The sequence below is a fragment of the Phyllostomus discolor genome, chromosome 6, assembly GCF_004126475.2.
Source record: "Phyllostomus discolor isolate MPI-MPIP mPhyDis1 chromosome 6, mPhyDis1.pri.v3, whole genome shotgun sequence".
Lineage (NCBI taxonomy): Eukaryota > Metazoa > Chordata > Mammalia > Chiroptera > Phyllostomidae > Phyllostomus > Phyllostomus discolor.
In genome coordinates, this window is record NC_040908.2 from 87,805,354 (window position 1) to 87,828,292 (window position 22,939).

Sequence of the window (22,939 nt, forward strand, 5' to 3'; positions counted from 1 at the left end):
CTAGATTATTCTTAACCTCCCCCTATCTATTTTCTACCTACCGTTTCCCCCATTCTCTGCCCCACCCCTGTTGATAACTCTCCATGTGATCTCAATTTCTGTGATTCTGTTCCTGTTCTAGTTGTTTGCTTAGTTTGTGGTTTTTTTTTTAATTTTTTAGGTTCAGTTGTTGATAGTTGTAAGCTTGTTGTCATTTTACTGTTCATGCTTTTGATCACCCCCTTTTTCTTAGATAAGTGCCTTTAACATTTCATATAATAAGGGCTTGGTGATGATGAATTCCTTTAGTTTCACCTTTTCTGGGAAGCACTTCATCTGCCTTTCCATTCTAAATGAAAGCTTTGCTAGATGGAGCAATCTTGGATGGAGGTCCTTGATTCTCATGATTTGGAATACTTCTTTCCAGCCCCTTCTTGCCTGTAAGGTTTCTTTTGAGAAATCAGCTGACAGTCTGATGGAACTCCTTTGTAGGTAACTATCTCCTTTACTCTTGCTGCTTTTAAGATTCTCTCCTTCTCTTTAATGTTGGGTAATGTAATTCTGATGTGTCTCGGTGTGTCCTTCTTTGGGACTCTCTGAGCTTCTTGGATTCCTGGAAGTCTATTTCCTTCAAGAGACTGGGGAAGTTCTCCTTCATTATGTTTCCAAATAAGTTTTCAATTTCTGGCTGTTGTTCTTCTCCTTCTGGCACCCTGTGATTCAGATGTTGGAAAGTTTAAAGTTGTCCTGGAGGTTCCTAAGCCTCTCCTCATTTATTTGAATTCATGTTTCTTCATTCTTTTCTGGTTGAATGTTTATTTCTTCCTTCTTCTCCAAATCGTTGATTTGAGTCCCAGTTTCCTTCCCTTCATTGTTGGTTGTCTCCTGTACATTTTCATTTATTTCACTTTGCATAGCCTTCACTTCTTCCTGTTTTGCGACTGTACTTAACCATTTCTGTGAGCATCCTGATTACTAGTGTTTTGAACTCTGCACCTGATAGGTTGGCTATCTCTTCATCACTTAGTTCTATTTTTGGGGCTTTGATCTGTTCTTTCATTTGGGTCATATTATTTTGTCTCAGCATACCTGTTATATAGTAAAGGGCTGAGCCTTAGGTGTTTTCCAGGATTGGGCAACCAATGTTGCTTTGTTGTGATGTTGTATGTGAGGGAGGGGTCAGAGAGGGAACAAGTCCACTTGCTTGGCTCTTGGCTGGCTTTCAGTCACTTCCCCAGCTACCCACAATCAAATTAGGCCCTTCTGGTGCTGATTTCAGGGTGGGTGGGTTTGTGTACATTCTAGGACCCTGTGGGTCTCTCCAGTGAACTCCCCTGAGAGACTGCAAGTTTCTCCCACAGATGCAACCCACAGAGGATTTTTACAGGATTTTGAGGCTTTCTTTTTCCCCTGTGCTGGAACCCTGGGTTGTGTGGTCTGTCTCTCTCCCCAGTTGTTCCTCACAGTTTATCTGCACCCAAATGTGGGACCACCTACTCTGCTAGCCACCACCTTGCCTGTCCTGGTCCTCCAGCAGCTGCCCCACCACGAGTCCACTCCACCCTGCCTACCCATCTCTGCCCCCCTACTAGTCTGGATGAGTGTTTCTCTTTTAACTCCATGGTTGTTGGATTTCCATACAGTTCAATTTTATGGAAGTTCTGATTATTGTTTGTTTCTAAAGTTGTTGTTGTCCTTCTTTTGGTTGTGCAAGGAGGTAAGGAGGTATCTACCTTTGCCTCCATCTTTGCTGGATGTTATATACTTCATTTCTGACTGGGTCTTTTGTATGCTGCTAAGGTCCTCACTGAGTTTCTTGGGCATCATTATAACCAGTGTTTTGAACTCTGTGTCTGATAGATTGCTATCTCCATTTCATTTACCTCTTTTTCTGGAGTTTTGATCTATTCTTTCATTTGAGCCATGTTTCTTTGTCTTCTGGTTTTGGCAACCTCCCTTTGTTTGCTTCTATCTATTAGTTAAAGCTGCTTTGACTCCATATCTTGGTAGTATGGCCTAATGTAGTGTGTCCTGCAGGGTCCAATGTCACAGCCTCCGCTATCACCCAAGTTAGGTATTTAAGGTGCTCTCTTAGTAGGGGCTGAGTACACCCTCTTCTTGTAGTTGAGTCCTAGTTGCTTTGGCTGATCAATGGGAGAGATTTAGCCAGGCCAGCCTTTCTTCTTGAGAGAGAGAGAGAGAGAGAGAGAGAGAGAGAGGGAGGAAGAAAGAAAGAAAGAAAGAAAGAAAGAAAGAAAGAAAGAAAGAAAGAAAGAAAGAAAGAAAGAAAGAAAGGAAGAAGAGAGAAAAAAGTAATTTGGGTTTAAGCAAAAAGGAATGTTTGTGTTGTTTTATGTATAATATTTCAAGCTTTGTCTATATGAAGCATAGAGAAATTTGCTAAGAGCATATTAAAATGAAGCTAGCTGGTTAACTCACAAGTCAAGTCTTGTAGGTGTAGACCATTATTATAGCAGTAATAGTTAATAATTACTATAATAAACATTTTTGTGATGCTGTACATTACCAAAGTGCTTTACAGTGTTCTTGGCTCTTATTGTGCTGATACTAGATCAGTTAAAGCCAAAAAATGATATCATTTTTATTCAGTAATGAGAATAAAGTTTGGCTGTTTTGTGGAACCAACTGAGCTACCTGGCCAGGGCTCTGACTCCATTTTTAAGGTGGCTTCCTTTATATTATTTTTTTCATGCTTTTCTCTCAGATACCCACATGCCTCACTGCATCACTTTCTTTAGGTTTCTTCTCAGATGTCACTTTTTTAATGAGGCCTTTGCAAATCATAACATAGTGAATGCCTACCCCCCACTCTCTAGCTCCTTTTCTTATTATTCTTTATAGCATTTACTGCCATCTTACATTACTTTATATTTACTTATTGTTTATCTCCATATCCATCCTTTCCTTCCTTCTAGATTATATAACTCTCCATAAGAGTGCAACTTTAATATATTCCCAGTAAGAGTATGCTGAATACTCTTATTTAAATAAATCGATGTTTTGCCTATAGTAGACATTTAACAAACATTAGTTGAAAGAATTGATAAACTCAAAATACTCATCCCTGGACTTGAATGTAGAAGTGAAAAAGCCAGAAATGCAATTCCAGGTGTTGGAAATATGTAGATAACCTGGTGGAACAGATGTTTTTGAGATAAGAAGGCAAAGGCACTGGAAAGCTATATAAGCAATGTGCCCACTTAGAACCTAAGACCCAGGTCAGTCCTGTGATTCTAACAGAGGTAACATTGATCAATGGAAGGTCTTCCAGAAAGGCAACTTTTGCATATCAAAAGCTGTAATCGAGGACCAGTGAAAATGAATGGGAGGTTACAGCTCCCATAACCTCTCATTAGCCAAAGTATTATAATCAATTACTACCAAGGAACACCAGAACTTCCCTTCAAGAAAAAAAAATGTGTTCTGGGGATTTGATCAAAAATTATTTAGCCCTGGATAAGAAATTCAATTGGATAGAGCATCATCTCAATGCACCAAAGTTGAGGGTTTGATCCCTGGTCAGGGCATATACAAGAATCAACCAATGAATGCAGTAATAAGTGGAACAACAAACTGATATTTATTTCTCTCTCCCTCTCATCAGTGATTTTTTTTAAAAAATTAAAAATAATTTACACTCCTTTTGTCTAGGAATAGAGCTTGACAGAGTCAATATTAACTATAATGTTAAGGGAAGATGTATTAAATTTGCACTTAATTTGAAGATTGCAAACAAAGACATAATGGAATGAAAAATTTAGACAGCATTGGTCATTTTCATCCATTAGATGGAGCCAAAGTAGAAAGGAACGTTTTTGGCAGACTCAACTGAAAAAAATACTATGGATTTTTTTCCCATAAATAGTCCATCACACATCCAGCCAGGTTTGGATGTTTTGTTTGTTTGTTTATTTTGATTTTTAGATCAATGAAATTACATAGTATCTGTCTTTCTCTGTCTGACTTATTTCAATTAGCGTAATATACTCTAGGTCCATCTGTGTTGTTGCAAATGGTAAGATTTCATTCTTGTTTATTTCATTGTATATATGTACCACATCTTCTTTATCCAATTGTCTATTGATGGACACTTGGGTTGCTTCATAGCTTGATTATTGTAAACAGTATTGCAATTAACGTGGCTGTATACACCTTTTCAAATTAGTATTTTTGGATTTCTTTGGATAAATACTCAGAAGTAGAATCACTGGGTCATAAGACAGTTCTTTTTTAAAATTTTTTGAGGAACTTCCATAGTGTTTTCCATAGTGGTCTCACCAGTCTGCATTCCCATGAACAGTACACAGGGGGTCCATTTTTCCCACATCCTTGAAAACACTTGTTTGTTGATTTATTGATGATAGCTATTCTGACAGGTGTGAGGTAATATCTCAATGTGGTTTTAATTTGCATTTCTCTGAAAATTAGTGGTAGTTAGCATTTTTTCATACATCTATTAGCCATCTGTATGTCCTCTTGGAAAAATATCTATTCAGGTCCTCTGTCCACTTTTAATTGGATTGTTTGGTTTTTTGGTGTTAAGTTGTATGAGTTGGTTAATCATTATATTAAAGTTAAAGTCATAAGTCTGTGGTCTATGGTGAACACATATGTATTACAGGCAGAGAAGGAAAAAAATGTACATAAAATAAGGCAAAAGCCCTGGCTTGTATTGCTCAGTGGATTGAGTGCCAGCTTACAAACCAAAGGGTTGCTGGTTTGATTCCCAGTCAGAGCACATTCCTGAGTTTCGGGCCATGTCCCCAGAAGGGGGCGCTTGAGAGGCAACCACACATTGATCTTTCTCTCTCTCTCTCCCACTCCCTTCCCCTCTCTCTAAAAATAAATAAATAGACCACTTCCAGCCAAGATGGAGGTGTAGGTAGACACAATGTGCCTCCTCACACAAACAAAATAAGGACAACAACAATTTAGAAACAAAATAATAACCAGAACTGACAGAAAATTTAACTGTATGGAAATCGGACAACCAAGGAGTTAAAATAGACACATTCATCCAAAACAGTAGGAGGGGTAAAGAGTTGAGCAGCTGGGCAGAGAGGGGTCATGGCACAAAAAGCAGTGGCACTGGGTGCATAAGGCATCCTGGGTGCATAAGACCGCAGCAGGCAGACCCTAGGTTTGCAGGTGGTGGCTCGTAGAGCCCAGGCATGGGGTGGCAGTGGACAGACCCAGCAAGGCTGCAATTGTGAAGCAAAGCACTGCACGCAAGGCAGCTAGCTGACCGGGCAGTCCCACATTCATATGCAGATAAACCAAGTGAAACTGGGGAATGAGACAGACCACACAAACCAGGGTCCCAGCACCAGGAAATAGAGCCTTGGAGCACGGATTGAAAATACTTATGGGGGCTGAAGTACCGGGAGAGACACCTAGCCTCACAGGAGAGTTTGTTGGAGAGATCCATGGGGTCCTAAGACATGCACAAGCCCACCCACATGGGTATCAGCACCAGAAAGACCCAGTTTACTTGAGGGAAGCAGTGGAAGGGACTGGAATCTGGCAGAGAGAAAAGCAAGCACCATTGTTCCCTCTTGGACCTCTCCCCCACATACAGCATCACAACCCATCAATGTGGGTTGCCCCACCCTGGTAAACACCTAAGGCTCCACACTTCATACATAACAGGCACAACGAGACAAAAAAAAAAAAAAAAAATGGCCCAAACGGAAGGACAGATCAAAGTTCCAGAGCAAATACAACTAAGCAATAAAAGGATAGCCAACCTATCAGATGCACAGTTCAAAGCACTGGTGATTAGGATGCTCACAGAATTGGTTGAATTTGGTCACAAATTAGATGAAAAAATGAAGGCTACACTAAGTGAAATGAAGGAAAATGCACAGGGAACCAATTGTGATGGGAAGAAAACTGGGACTCAAATCAATGGACTGGACCAGAAGGAAGAAAGAAACAACCAAACAGAAAAGAATGAAGAAACAAGGATTCAAAAAAATAGGAAGAGGCTTAGGAGCCTCCAGGACATCTTTAAATGTTCCAACATCTGAATTATAGGGGTACCAGAAGGGGAAGAGGAAGAGCAACAAGTGGAAAACTTATTTGAACAAATAATAAAGGAGAACTTCCCCATTCTGGCAATGGAAATAGATTTTCAGGAAGTCCAGGAAGCTCAGAGAGTCCCAAAGAAGTTGGACCTAAGAAGGAACACGCCAAGGCTCATCATGATTACATTGCCCAAGATTAAAGTGAGGGAGAGAATCCTAGAAGCAACAAGAGAAAAGGAAACAATTACCTACAAAGGAGTTCCCATCAGACTGTCAGCTGGAACTCAGGGTGTCCAGGAAATATTAGGATGTCCTCAGGCCCGCCCCTCCGCCCCCACAGGTGTGGGTTGGGGGAAGAGACAAATGGAGTAGGGGCATTGAGAGCTGTTTTGCATAGTAACAGCTTTGTGGCTAACCTCTGGTCTGGTCATTTAACATATCTATAACCTTTAACTGGTTACATAGATATGTTAAATAGCTGTGGCCATGCTCTGAGCCAGGGGAATGGAACTAACTTCCCCCCCAAGATGTAACTGGGGGGGGGGCGGGCAGGTCCTTCAAGTTACAGTGCCTGTGTGAGAGCTTGGAGATGATTGGCTCCATGACATGGGGCCACTCCTGCACAGACTACTATGGCAGCCCAGTAAAGCTGGAAGGATATGAGAATGCTGGCAAGTGTAGCCAATTGTGGGAGGAATTGGAAATGGGGCTGCAGAGGAAGATTGGCATGGGAATTGAAACCAATACACGGCAGCCATTGGAAGGAGAACCACTTGTCTTTGGCAGGGTGGCAACCCTCCTCCTTACAGCCATTGTGGAGGGAGAACCATGCAGCTGTGGCAGAGCAGAGAGAGGATCACAGCCAGTGCAGGAGGAGAGAACCACTTGGTCTTTAGCAGAGTGGGGACTCCCACAGCCCTTTGAGAGAGAATCACCCACTCAGCTTTGGCAGAGTGACGACCCCCCTCCTCGAAGCCATTGTGGAGGGAGACCCATGTGGCTTTGTCAGAGTGGGGACTCCCACAGCTTTAAAGGGGGGAACCACCACCTGGCTTTAGTAGAGATCCTGGCAACACAGCTGATTGTGCCAGTAACTGAGGGAGGCCTACCAGCTGAGATGGATTACTGGGAAGAACCGGGGGGCTGCCTGAGCCACAGACTTCTATTTCTTTTCCTGAGATACAGTATCCCAGATTGGACAAAGGAGGAAGGAAGGACTGTGTGTGTTTGTGGGTATTTTAACGGACTTTGGGATTTTGATGAAGACATTAGGTCAGTACTTTAAGTTTGTATAGCATTAAATAAACATTTCCTTTCCTTTTCATGAATCTCTGGCATTGAGAAATGTCTTTCCTATAAGGCAGCGGACATAAAGAATCTAGGGGGTTCGTTTTGGTAATAGTATATTGCCTTTGCCCCTCCCCCTTGTGTTCTGTAACACCATGAGTTTTTTTCATTACGGCTTCAATTTTACTAATTGTTATTGGTCTATTCAGGCTTTGTGCTTCTTATTGATTGAATTTTTGAAAGTTATGCATTTCTAGAAATTTGCCCAATTTGCGCAGGCTCTCACATTTCTTGGCATATAGTTGTTCACAGTAATTTCTTACAATCCTTTGTATTTCTGTGTTATTGGTTGTACTTTCTCCTGTTTTGTGTCAGATTTTATTTATTTGGGTCCTCTCTCTTATTTTCTTGATGAGTCTGTTTATAGGCTTGTCAATTTTATTTATCTTTTCAAAGAACCAGCTCCTGGATTTATTGATCCTTTCCATTGTTCTTTTAGTTTTGATGTCATTTAATTCTGCTCTAATCTTGATTATTTCCTTCCTTCCACTTGCTCTCGGCTTAGTTTGTTGTTGTCCCTCTAGTTGCTATAGATGTGGAGTTGGGTTGTTTATTTGAATTTTTTCTATCTTTTTTAGGTGGTCCTGTATTACTATGAACTTCCCTCTCAGAACCGCCTTTGTTGTGTCCCATAGGTTTGAGCTGTTTGTGTTCATTTTCATTTGTCTCCAGAAACTTTTTAATTTCTTCCTTAATCTCATTGTTAACCCATTCATTAGTTAATGGCATGTTATTCAGTCTCCATGAATTTGAATGTTTTTTGAGTTTTTTCCTTGAGGTTAATTTCTACTTTCAAACCACTGTGTTTTCCAATAAGATGCTTGATTCAATTTCAGTTTTCTTGAGTTTGTTGAGGCTCATTTTGTGACTTACCAGGTGGTCTATCTTTGTAAATGTTCCATATGTATTTGAAAAAAATATATATTTTGCTTCTTTGGGGTGAAAGATTCTGTGAATATCAGTTAAGTCCATTTGACCTAGAGTGTTGTGCAATGCCAAAATATCCTTTTGAATTCCTTGCTTAGAAGATCTATCCATTGTTGACAATGAGGTGTTAAAATACCTTGCTATGAATGTGTTGCTGTCGATATCTTTCTTGAAGTCCTCCAAGATTTTCCTTATATATTTAGATGCTCCTATGTTTGGTGCATATATGTTTACAAGGGTTATATCTTCTTGATGTGTTGTTCCCTTAAGTATGATGAAGTGTCCATCTCTTTCTCTTTGGATAGCCTTTGTTTTGAAGTCTATTTTGCCTGACATAAGTATTGCTATCCCAATTTTTTTTCAGTTCCATTTGTTTGGAATATTTTTTCCATCCCTTTACTTTTGATCTGTGTAGGTCTTTTGCTCTGAGGTGGGTCTCTTGTAGGCAACATGTGTGTGGGACATGATTTCTTATCCACTCAGCTACCCTAACTTTTGATTGGAGCATTTAATACATTTACACTTAAAGTTATTACTGATAGGTACTTATGCATTGCCATTATTTCCCTTTGTTCTTGTGTTCCTCTCTCTTTTTTTTTCATCTTTTTAAAGCAGTCTATTTAGCACCTCTTTGCAATGCTGGTTTGGTGAAGATGTGTTCTTTCAGCCTATTTTTTGTCTGGGAAGCTCCTTATTGCACCTTCTATTTTAAATGAGAGTAGTGCTGGATAGAGTAGTCTTGGTTGCAGGTCTTTGCTTTTCATTACTTGGAATATTTCTTTCCATTCCCTTCTGGCTTGTAGTGCTTCTGCTGAATATTCAGCTGACAGCCTTATTAGGGTTCCCTTGTATGGTACTAGCTGTTTCTCCCTTGCTACCTTTAAGATTCTCTGTCTTTAAATTTTGCCATTTTTATTATGATGTGTCATGAAGCGAGCCTCCCTGGATTCATCTTGATTGGGATCCTCTGTGCATCCTAGACTTGTGTGACTTTTTTTCTCATCAGATTAGGGAAGGTTTATGTCATTTATTTTTCAAATAGGTTTTCTATGCCTTGCTCCTCCCCTCCTCCTCCTCCTCCTCCTCCTCCTCCTCCTCCTCCTCCTCCTCCTTCTTCTTCTTCTTCTTCTTCTTCTTCTTCTTCTACTTTTCTGGTATTCCTATGATATGGATATTATTGTGTTTCATGTTGTCCTGCAGCTCCATTAAACCTTCTTCATTTTTTGGAGTGTTTTTTCATTATGTTGCTCTGTTTGGGGATTTCTTTCTACCTTGTCTTCCAGCTCACTGTTTCAATCCTCTGCTTCATCTAGCCTGATTTTAGTCCCTTGTACTGTGTTCTTCAATTCAGAAATTGTATTCTTCATTTCCTCCTGGCTCTTATTGATAGTTTTTATGTTCTTTTTGTTGGTGATGCAGTTCACAGTAAGTTCCTTAGAACTTTCCTATAGTTCTTTGTAGTTCTCACTGAGCTCATTGGGCTTCCTTATAACCATTATTTTGAACTCATTATCTAACAGTTTACTTACCTCTGTTTTATTTAGCACTCTGTCTGGGGATTCCTCTTTTTTATTTGGGGGTTCTTTGTCTCCCCAATTTTAGGTACTCTTCTTGTTTGTTTCTACTTCTTATACTGATCTGCTTTTGACTCCCTGTCTTCATGATGTGACCTTATATGGTAGGAAACTTGTGTGATTCAGTGGTATAGTCTCTTTGATCTCCTGACCCTGATGCTCTTGGGATGCCATTTATGCTATTTATGTTGGCTCTCTGGTATTAATTGGGTTTTGATTGTTGTTGGGTCATGCTTTGGTGGGTCCTTCCTACTAGCTGGTTGACTGAGAGTCACTCCACCCCCCATGTGTTGTATGTTGATGTGCTGGTGTACTGTTTCTTCTTTTTGGATCCACCTCTGGTGATGTCAAATGGTGTCCCAGTTGGCCTTACGCAGCTTGTTTGAGACTTCCAGGGATCCATGGTCTATGGCTGACTCCTTCCGTTCTAATCTAGCCAATCTGTGATGAGCAGTCAGGCTTATGCACCACAGCATGGGACTATTGCTTACCCTCAGGCCAATGCCACTTTAAAGGGAGTGTTCTGCCTGAGCTAGATGGCCCCTGCAGTATGGGGGATGGCTCAGCACCAGGATACTGGTGGCTGCTCTCTCAATTCTCTCCCCAAAGCAACCAGCCCCATTCTCTCCTCAGGCACCTCTAGTCCTCTCTGTCCCCGTTTGCTAGAGCCCAGGGTAAGTGGCTGCAAATGAAATTTTTTTTTCAAGTATAAAAGTGGCCCTTTAAAAGGCTTTCTGTGACTCCAGGCATCTGTCTCTGGCAGAGAAAAACCCTGCCACTTTTTGCAGCTTGTTATTGTCTAGGTTCTTTTCAGGTGCTAGTTGTGTAGTCTGGGGAGCCCACAGTTTGGGGTTTAGACCTCACACTTCTCAGGAGGAACCACTGTTGGCCACTGAAGTATTCCTCTGGCACTTCATTTGCAACCCTTGGGAGCTCAGCCAGCCCCCTCACATCTCTGCACTCTGTATCAGCCACATTGTGGTGAAGCTGTTTCTTCTGTCTGTCATGGTTATAAGGCTTCTCTCCTACTATTGCTCAGTTGTTTATTCTGGATGATTTCTGTGCAATTTAGTTGTAATTCCAAATTGGCCCTGGGAAGAAGTTAGTGTAGATTTTACTTATTCCTCCACCATCTTGGATCTCTTGGATTCTGACAGTCTTTTAATAATATGAATGTCACAGTTAAGACTAAAACAAACAAGATAATATAAATAAAAATCCAGTTTGAAACTTCCAGTTTTCAGAAATAATACTCTTCTATTTGCATCTCCTACCACTGCTGCAAAAAGTGACTTGTACACACAAAAGCCACAAAGGAACTAAATTACAGTGCATTAAAACAAAATAATTATCCTGGCATATTTTAAACTTTCCTTAAATAAATGAAAAGAAAGCTGAGATAGAAAAATTCTTATTCACAGCCTGCACAGAAACCTCCATGGAAGCAATTGGTGCCTTCCTTAGGATGTGCCAGGAACAGGGTAAAAACTTGAACATTTTGTATTTTTTCAAGTTCTGTTGAGGAGCAGTCAGGCCTGTGGTCCCTGAGAGGTCTGACTAGGGACCTCACTTGTTTTGTCTTCTTATTACTCACTACATGAGTTGCAGTGGCAGGCTTGCAAACCTCAAAGTTTATCATTCCTTGTAAGGTTGGGAGGCCAGAGCAATGTAAGGATATCATTCCCTATCTCACACAATTCTCCTACTGTTGTCTATAGGAGTGATGCTAATGCTGATAATAAGTCATCCTGCTGCCTGAAGCCATGTGTTTTCATCAAGGGAGGAGTGACACTGAAAAAGGGGTTTTGTGTTTTCCATGCAGAGGTAGCCATGTCACTCATACTCTCCAAAATCCAAAGTGAGCAAAAGCAATGTCTCCAAAATCATATCTGGTTTAAAAAAAATTTTTTTTAATGTTTTATACTTGTTACAGAAAAGTATGTTTTAATTTTTTGCTTTTAAGAGTCAACCCTTGTTTTCTCTCTATGGAGGAAAAGACAAAATATTCCATAATTAGTGTTTGGGATAACAGAAACACTCTATTCCATAACAAACTCTAAATGTATCAAAGATTTAAATGTATAAAAAGATATATTTGATTGATTGATTGATTGATTGATTGCTTTTAGAAAGAGAGAGAGCTAGAGAGAGAGAGAGAAACATCAAATTTTTTGTTCCACTCATTTATGCATTAATTGGTTGCCTTGGGGTTGCTTCTTTTTTTTATCCTCACAGAGGCCTTTTTTTTCTTTTTCATTGCTTTTAAAGAGAGAGGAAAGAGGAGAGAGAAAGAGAGGGAAACGTCAATGTGAGAAAGAAACATTGATTGATTGTCTCCCATACACATCCCAACTAGGAATTAAACCTGCAATTTAGGTATGTGCCCTGACTGGGAATGGAACCCATAACTTTTTAATATGCAAGAAAACACTCCAATCAACCAAGCCAATGCTCCAAACAACCAAACCACACTGATCAGGGCACTGGTTGCTTCTTGTATGTGCCCTGACCAGGTATCAAACCTGCAACCTTGGCATACCAGGACAATGTTCTAACCAACTGAGTTACTTGGCCAGGGCAGGAAATCTAAAGGTAACTAGAAGAAAACATAGAAAGGACTCCTATTAATTATGGTAGATTGTTCATACCCTTTTATCTTTTCTCTCTGTGGTAGGCTGAATAATAGCTCCCAAAGACATGCCCATGCCCTAACTTCCAGAACCTATAAATGGTATATGTCAATGAATTTGCAGGTGTGATTAAGGCCTTTGAAACGGTGAGATTATCCTGGATTCTCTGAGTGGGCCCTAAGTGCAACAGCAAGCATCTTATAGAAGAGAGAGACAGAGGGAGATGTGACACAGACAGAAAAGAATGCATGTGATCACAGAGGAAAGATTGGTGTGATGTAGCCACAAGCCAAAGAATGCTGGCAGCCATCAGAAGCTGAAAGAGGTAAGGCACAGATTCTATCCTAAAGCCTACAGGGGGAACATGGCCCTAGAGACACCTTGATTTCAGCCCAGTGAGACTGATTTCAGACTTCTGGCCTCCAGAAATGTGGGGCAATATGTTTCTGTTGTTTTGAGCTACCAATTTTGTGGTAATTTGTCATAACATTTGTAGGAAAGTAACATACTCCCAGACCCACCCAAAACCCACCAAAATAACAGTTAAAGGAGGGAAACTGATATTTTTCGTAAAGATAAAGAATAGCAGCAAACGATTTTGATACATTGCTGGAAAACGCAAAATGATTGAATGAGAGGCAACTTATCAGAGTAGAGAGACTAGCAACCTGAGAGCCTTGAGAAAGAGATGTGAATACAACACGAGTGGGTTCTTCCAGAGAGGTCAGACTCAGTCACCAAGGACCAACCAAAGGCAGGAGGAAAGAATGGGGTTAAAACTGGAGGTTGAGTAGAAACAGGAACATAAACATTCCCTGATATTTGTTAGCCAAGCAGTAGGCATATTCCAGTTTCTCACCCCTACCCTTAATCTATTCCCTTGATCCTACCACACATGAGCAGACAAATTGACTCTACTCACATTCTTTCCCTTGGAGATAACTAGTCACAGGATCTTCCAAGATGTGGAGGGGCTGGGAGATGGCTGCACAGGGCTGGACACAGGCTTCCCCACAACCACGCTACACCATGGAAGGAAAATAAATTTTCTGATGGTCTGATAGCAGTCTCTGCCACACTCTTAAAAGCACATCTTAAAATTTCAGAATGGTGGGAATAAAGAGAATACCCTAAAAGCTTCCAGAATGAAAAACCAGGCCACATAATATACAAAGTATCATAAGTCTGACTGCCATCAGCATTTTTAATAGCAATACAAGATACTCAAATACAATAGAACAATGCTCTGAAGAATCCGAGGTAAAATATTGTGTAACTGAAATGTTTATACCCAGCCAAACTCCCAATAAGTGTAAGGTGGAAAATAAAGACATTTTTAGACAAAATCTTAAACAATTTGCCTACCACAAATAATTTAGTAGGAAGCTCCCAAAGAGCACAGTTCAATACATCGTCAAGTAAAAAAGAGGATAGATGATCACAGGGAAACAAATAGAGGATGACCACGTGGAAGTGGCAAAAGGGGCGTCCTGGGATGCCAGACATCTGTCACACCTGGCATGCAACCATCCCAAGAACAAATGTCTGCGGAAGTGTGAAAGGGAAACACTGAAGGAGAAAAACTAGATCTGATATAGTGTTTAATGTGTTTGAAAATTCGAGGAAAAAGAAAGAAAATTTGGGGGGAATTAATAAGAGTTTGCCAAATTTGTTGGATCATTTAGGAAAAAATATAATGATAGTATGTGGGAAACTAAGTAATTTGGTCAGGGATAAATTGAAAATTATTAACTCCAGGAAAACCAGAAAGTTATACAGGAAGAAGGTATGGTTATAATATACTATTTAGTTCAGTGGTGAATACATGTTAGTCATGTAAATACTGACTTTTGGCTTAACTAAACATTTTGATATAACTCTGTTGGAAAAAAAGGAGGAAAAAATGGTGAGGGTTAGGATTGAATAAGAAATCAAAAACTTCAACAATTTCCTTTCCAGGATTGTACTCTCTCTGTATTTTTGACACTTGCATAAAGATTTATGTACAAAGAAGGTCACCCTATCACTGAACAGGAGAAATAGCAAAAACAGAGACAATTTAAAAATATCTCCATTGGATTTTGGTTTAAAAGATCATGATTAAAAGGAGTACAATGAAAACACTGAAAACAAAACTAATCCAACACATAATGATATATGAACTATTTACAGATAGTGAAAACAAAATAAAGCACTCAAACAAAAACAAATTGGAAAATAATAGATCCAGTATGTTACCACTTGTGGGGAGGGAATAAATACATGTATCAATATATATATACACAGGCAGAAATATTGATCCTTGTGTATGTATAGACAATTTCTGGAAAGATATACAAGAAACTGCTAATAGTGATTGATTTTATGGCGGGAAATTCTTCAGGAGAACAGGACAAGTAGGACACCTACTTTTCACTACATACCATTTTGTCATTTAAATTTTCATGCTAGAAAATGCATTACCTATTCAAGTGAATTGATTAATTAATTAATTAATTGAGAAAGGAAGGGAGAGAGAAAGAGATGGGAGAAACATCAATCAGTTTCCTGTCACATGTCCCCAACCAGGTCCAACTGTAGACCTGGCCGGCAACCCAGGTATGTGCCCTGACTGGGAATTGATCTGGTGACCTTTCAGATTGCAGGCTGGCATTCAATTCACTCAGCCACACCAGCCATGGCACAAGTAGATGATTTTTTAAATGGAGGTTTAAAAAGCAACTTGGCAAAAAGAAGAAAATTTCTTAAAATATCAGACCCCTTAATACCTCAGCTTAGTACATCAAACATCTTAAAATATCATTTCAATACTTTTAATTTGCATCTCTCTGATAGCTAGCAATACTGAGTATCCTTTCATATGTCTCTGGATCCTCTGTATGTCCTCCTTGGAGATAGCCCTTTGCCCATTTTTTAATTGGGTTTTTTGTCTTCCTGGAGTGAAGTTGTGTGAGTTCCTTATATTTTTTGGAGATTAAACCCTTGTCCGAGGTATCATTGGAAAATATGTTTTCCCATACAGTTGGTTCTATTTTCATTTTAATACTGTTTTCTTTAGCTGTGCAGAAGCTTTTTATTTTCATGAGATCCTATTTGTTTATTCTTTCTTTTATGTCCCTTGCTTTAAGGGACACATCAGTGAAGAGGTTGCTACATGGAATGTCTGAGATTTTCCTGCCAATGTTTTCATCTAGGAGTTTAATGGTATGACAACTTATATTTAAATCTTTTATCCACCTTGAATTTATTTTTGTGTATGGTGTAAATTGGTGATTGAGTTTCATTTTTTTTGCATGTAGCTGTCCAGCTCTCCCAACACCATTTGTTCAAGAGGCTATTTTTACTCCATTTTATGCTTCTGCCCCTTTTGTCAAATATTAATTGACTGTAGAGACTGGGTTTATTTCTGGACTCTCTGTTCTGTTTCATTGGTCTATGTGACTGTTTTTATGCCAGAACCAGGCTGTTTTGATTACGATGGCCTTGTAATACAGTTTGATATCATTGTGATCCCTCCTGCTTTGTTCCTTTTTCTCAGAATTGCAGCAGCTATTTGGGGTCATTTATGGTTCCATATACATTTTGAAGTGTTTGTTCTATATCTGTGAAATATGCCTTTGGTACTTTAACAGGTATTGCATTGAATCTATAAATTGCTATGGGTAGTTTGGACATTTGGAGAGATGCAAATTAAAACCACAGTGAGATACCACCTCACACCAGTCAGAATGGCCATCATAAACAAATCAACAAACAACAGTGTTCGAGAAGTTGTGGAGAAAAGGGAACCCTAGTACACTGTTGGTTGGATTGCAGACTGGTGCAAACACTATGGAAAACAGTATGGAATTTCCTCAAAAAACTAAAAATGGAGCTGCCTTTTGACCCAGAAATTTCACTGCTAGCATTACATCCTAAGAACCCTGAAACACCAATCCAAAAGAACCTATATACCCCAATGTTCATAGCAGCACAATTTATAATAGGCAAGTGCTGGAAGCAATCTAAGTGCCCGTCAGTAAATGAATGGATCAAAAAACTATGGTACATTTACACAATGGAAGCAGAAAGAAAGAAGGAGCTCCTACCCTTTGTGACAGCGTGGATGGAACTGGAAAGTATTATGCTAAGCAAAATAAGCCAGGTGGTGAAAGACAAATACCATATGATCTCACTTTTAACAAGAACCTAATCAACAAAAGAAACAAGCAAGTAAAATATAACCAAAGACACTGAAATAGAGAACAGGCTGACAGTGACCAGAGGGGAGAGGGGAGGGAATCTCAGGGGAAAAGGGGGAGGGTTTACAGGAACTAGTATAAAGGACACATGGACAAAAACAAAGGGGGTGGTGGAAATAGGGGAGCAAGGTGGAGAGGGCTGGGGTGTTGGGCTGGGGTCAGGGGGAAAAGGCAGAAAACTGTACTTGAATAACATTAAAAAATACTTTTAGCATCTTTTTTCTAGTGACAGCAACTGCTTTTTTGTTCTTTTGTAATATTAACCTGACTAGCCTTGAGGATCTGTTCAACAATATTTAGATGTCTTATTTTTCCTTTTTGTAAGGAAAAATTTCTTAAAATGTGTAAGTATACATTTACAAAACCCATGGTTCAGATATGTTCCTGAGTATTCTTATGCAGAAAAAAAAAGCAGGTTACACATTTGAGGGTATGTAAACAGACTGGGAAGATACCACAATGTTGACAGTGACTGTCTCTAGGTGGTAGAACAATTAATAGGTGAATTTCTGCTTCTCTTTGTGCCTTTCCAAATATTCTACAACAAACATGGGGTTTTTAAAAAACCTCATTTACCTTCCAGTGCTGATCCTTGCTATCAAAGCCTTCTCAGGCCCCAGATAATTGAAGATGATATGAATGGGTTTAAGTGCTTTCTGGCACCCAAACATTTCCAATATCACCAAACACTTTAATTTCTTAACTGGGGGGGGGGGGGGGGGATTATAGAACCTTTGGGCACATAACAGGACAACTGAGGGAGAGACTTGAGGGTAAAAGATCTTTTTAATACCTTTTAAACCCAGATGCTGGTTTATTGTGAAGTTAATAAAGCTTATGCTTCAGTTCCCACACCTAACCCTCCCCCCACCTCTCTACATACCCCTTACTTGAACTGATCCCTTTGAGAAGATAACTCATTTTGAATTCATAATTTGCATTCCTTTCCTTACAGGGACCATACATTGTCCAGTCACAGAACCTACCAAACCAACATCCACCATTGCCAAAGCACACCAAAATACTTTATGACATATTCTTAAATATCCTTGTATGAGGGTTTAGTTCTTATCTCTGCTTTGAAGGAAACAGGAGAGGGATACCTATTAACTCCTCCTTAAACTTGGAGGCCAAGTTTCACACATACTTGCACCCCTGTTGCCTAGCACATGTCTGGTACATTTCAGATATGCAAAGACCATTTGTAACACTGTTGAATAAAAGTAAATTTCTGTCTCTGGCTGCTGTGGCTCAGTGGATTGAGCCCTGGCCTATGAATCAAAGGGTTGCCAGTTTGATTCCCAGTCAGGGCACATGCCTGGGTTGTGGGCCAGGTCCCCAGTAGGGGGCACTCAAGAGGCAACCACACATTGATATTTCTCTCCCTCTCTCCCTTGATTCTTCCCTAAAAGTAAATAAAATCTTCTTTTAAGTTAATTTTTATAGATAGATACAAGTCTTCCTCTTAACCATTTCCTTGTTCATGGAGCAACTGAGAGGTAGTCCTTCTAGAGCTGTTTCTGTGGGTGGCAGAAAGATTGCACCTATCTCAAGTAAACAGGGTCACAAAAACAACTCCTCATCCCCAGGGGAGCCTTTAGGACTGGTGAGTGGATTCCCCTGGGTCATCACAGTGGTACAACATAGGCTGACTTTATGCCAGGCTGAGGTAAAGAACTGTATCTCTCTTCTTTTAAAAAATGCATCTTCATATTGATCTGTGAAACAGAAATGCAAACTGGCATGGGACACCAAAAGAGAAGAGCGAGAATAAAAAAAAATGGTGCCAAATGACCCAGCATTTCCACTGCTGGATATGTACCCAAAAGAAATGAAAACAGGAACTTGAACAGATATTTGTATACCCGCGTTCATAGAAGCATTACTCACTATAGCCAAAGAGTAAAGGCAACCCAAGTGTCCACTGACAGATTAACAAATAAAATGTGCTATATACATATAATGGAATATCATTCAGTCTTAAAAAGGAATGAAATTCTGACCCATGGTACAACCTGAATGAACCTTAAAAACATTATGCTAAGTGAAATAAGCCAGACACAAAAAGAAAAATATTGCATGATCTCACTTATATATCTGCAGTAGTCAAATTTATGGAGACAAAGTAGAATGGTGGTTGTCAGAAGTTGGGGGATGTGGAAATGGGGAGTTACATTTAATGGGTACAGAGTTTTAGTTTTGCGAGATGTACTGAAGATGGATGGTAGTGATGGTTGCTACTGAACTGTACACTTAAAAATGGTTGAAATGGTTAATATTATGTTATGTATATTTTTAGTACAATAAAAAAGATGCAAAAGACTATCCAGATGGAACAAGGAAGTCACAATACTTTCCTATTTTTACCAATATTTTAATGAGAAGAGATGGAATGTTTATTTTAGAACTGTTCTGTAAGATAGATGTAGACAAAAAATAAAAAAGGGGCCACATACTAAACCCGGCAAACTCAGGGGATACCTGGGTGGCACACTTACAAATTCAGAGACCTAAAGTAACCACATTGAATGGCCTGAAATTAAAACTTTCTAACTAGTCCTGAACTGTGTGGTTCAGTTGGTTGGGCTTTGTAACACAAAGCAAAAGGCTGCCAGTTCAATTCCCTGTCAGGGCACATACCTGGGTTGTGGTTTAGTCCCAGGTTGGGGCTCCTTTGGGGTGCATGTGAGAGGCAACTGATCTGATGTTTCTCTCTTGCAACAACGTTTCTCGCCCTTTCTTCCTCCCTCTCTTCCCATGTCCCTAAAAAATAAATAAATAAATAAAATATTTAAAAAAATACTTTCTAACTAAAAGCAGTTCCTGATGGATAGCTAAGTCCTGGGCCAGCATTTTTCCTGACAAGGATCAATCTTTACTTTAATTGAGCCTATCTGTTGTATCTTTACATACCTGAATATCAAAGTAATTTCCTTTTTCCAACAAACCAGAGCAGAGACCACAAATTTCATTGTTATGTTATCATGTTAATTGTTGACTGTTAATGATCTTATCTCCACAAACTCAAAAGAAGTATGTGTATTTGTTTAATTTTTATCCAATTCCAGAGATTCACTCCACCTTGGCTTTCATCTGCCTATCTAGTGTACCACCAATGAATTTCCTGTAGCCCCCTTCCAACTTCTGCTTTGATTCTGATGCATAAAGTAAGTGGTAAAACTGCCTTTTTCTGGAGCATTTTCTCAATCCATTGAGATTTTGTTTCCCAACAATTGTCATCAGTTTGGCTCAAATAAACTAAAAAATTCTGTATAGGATTGAACTTTCCTTATGTTGACAATGTGAATTATTTGTGGACATTAATAATAATTGCTAACATCTAATGGGACCCTTATTATGTGTCAGGGACTATGCTAAGTCACTTATGTATATTATCTTGTTCTCATCATATGAGGTAGGCACCATTTTTATGGTCATTTTCAAGTTCAGAAAAGTGAGGCTTAAAAACTTAAAATTATTTGCCCAGGGTGCTAGAGTTGGTGAATGGTAGCACCCACATTTGATCTTAGATTTACTAACTCTTGAGCATATTGCTCATTTCAAAGTTTGGGTTCTGTTTTTAAAGTAAAAATTGTTTTTGTTTTAAGTTAAACACTCATTTAAGGGATTTCTAAAGAAAGGAATCTGAACCAAGAAAATCCAAGTGAATGACATTGATGTGCCCAGATGATAGGAGTTAAACAATGCTTTGGCAAGTGGCCCCTTATGTTTACTATTGAGTTGGGGTACTCAAGTATAAATCCAGAGGTAAAGGACTAAAAAGCAAAAATAATTATTCCATTTTAAAAGGTACCAATAATTTTGCACAATAGTCCTAAAATGTCACTTTAGAACTTTTTTTATTTCCAAACTTTATAACTATAATTCCTGACACATTGTTCAACATTATTTTTTTAAGTAAGCATGAACTGGGCAAAACATTGAAACCAACTAAGGACTTCAAGGATTGTATTGTGTTAATTGATAGGACTCCATGTTTCCCCAAAGGATCAACTGGGTGAGGCACTGTATTTGTTCTTCAAATTGTGTGATTCACACACACACACACACAACACGCTGGTGGATTAAGCACATGAATTTACCTCTAATACCTTCCATATTCAAAGTGACAAATTGTTTAAAGAGAATAAGATAATAATAGCAATGGAAATTTCTGAACAATAGAAAGCAGATGTATAGACTGATAAGAAGTATCTTGAAACTGCAGGCACAAAAAAAATGAGCATGTGTTTTCCCAAGAGGTCCCCAGAAGGGAGCTCACACTCAGTCAATAATACAATGATGGGCCATGGGGCAATCTTCAGTGGCCTCATTAGAGAACTGGATTCACTGCCTAGGGACAGCTGGGCCCCTTTCCTCTGACCTGTGTAAACAGAGCTTGGCAGCTGGGACTTTTGTCCTCAGGCTAAAGCCAAAGCACTGCCCTTGGGAAAGCAAGCCATCAGCTCAGAGTTCCTGGTGATAATTTTGTGGTCTAAGAGAAGATTTTGAAGACATTCTGAATATCTACAATAAACTCACTGGGGAAATAAACTGCTTATAATGCACCTCCACCCACTTCCCCTGGAAACCTCTGGGTTCCCCTGCCTCCTTCTTGCTCTTTGCCAGCAGGGAAGCTTTCCGGTCTACAAGCCACACCTACTTCTACAAAAACTGTGAATTATTTCATTCAAGGGAGAAGCTTGAAGAAACAGACCTAAACAATGGAAGAGGAACCCCTCACAAGCTACCTATACTAAATTAAAAGATTGTTTAGTTTTTAATTAATTCAAGTAAATAAACAACAGGAAACATCAAGATGAGAAAAAACAATATGAAAGAGAAAGCCTTAGAAAAATAAATTGAATAACTGAAGCTGAAGAAAAAAGATAATCCAAACTGTTAAAGGGAATTTTTTAAAAAAATCTAATCCACATATGCACAAATCAATCACATTCCTGACACCAATGCCAGTTAAGAAAATCAATATTAAAACAGTTTCAGTAAGAGCAATAAAAATGTTAATTAGTATCACCAGAGGAATTTATAACTACCTCATTCTTTAATCCTTACCAGAGGATATATTTCTTAATTTTATTTTTATTTTTTATTCATTTTTAGAGAGGGGAAGGGAGGGAGAAAGAGAGGGAAATAAACATCATTGTGTGGTTGTCTCTAATTCTGCCCCTACTGGGGACCTGGCTGGCAACCCAGGCATTTGCCCTGACTGGGAATCAAACAGATGACTCTTTGATTTGCAGGCTGGCACTAAATGTACTGAACCACACCAGCCAGGGCTATTTATTGACTTTAGAGAGAGAGGAAGGGAGAGAGTAGAGATGAGAGAGAGAAACATTGATGTGAGAGAGTAACATCAGTTGGTTGCCTCCCACTTGCGCCCTGACCAGAGAATCTAACACACAACCTAGTTATGTCTATGTGCCCTGACATGAGAACCTGCAGACTTGGTGTATGGGATATGCTCCAGCCAACTAAGCCATTTGGCCAGGGCTATAACTGCCTCATTCTTAAGATAATTATGTTTGTGATGAAAATTAACCATCACAGAACATGAAAGAGTTCTTGGAAACTAAAAATAAAATTTCAGTAGAGTTGCTAAATAACAATATAAACACAATAAAAGAGTAAGCTGGTTAATTGAAAGATAAAGGAGACAAAATTACAGAAAATATGAGAAGAAAATTAAGAGGCATGGGAGTTAGCACTAAGAAATCTAATCTTTAAATATGATTCTAGAAGGTACTATGGAGAAAAAGAAGTAATTGAGAAAATTATAAAATAAATTTTCCACCCTGGTTGGGTAGCTCAGTTGGTTAGAGCATCTTCCTGATACACCAAGGTTGTGGCTTGGATCTCTGATCAGGACACACACAAGGGATCAACCAATGAATGCTTAAATAAGTGGAACAACAAATCCTTGTTTCTCTCTCTTCCTCTCTCTCTCTCTCTCTCTCTCTCAAATTAATAAGTAAACTTTAAAAAAAGTTTTTAGATTGGCAAAACTCATCAATTACAGAGCAAGAAGAGCAAACAAATAAACAAAAACACATTTATAGACACTAGTGAAATTTTAGAATTCTAAGACCAAAAAGAAAATTCTAAAAGCTCCCAAGAGGGGGGAACAATAATCATTAATATAACTAATATATATTGAATATATACCATGTGCTAAA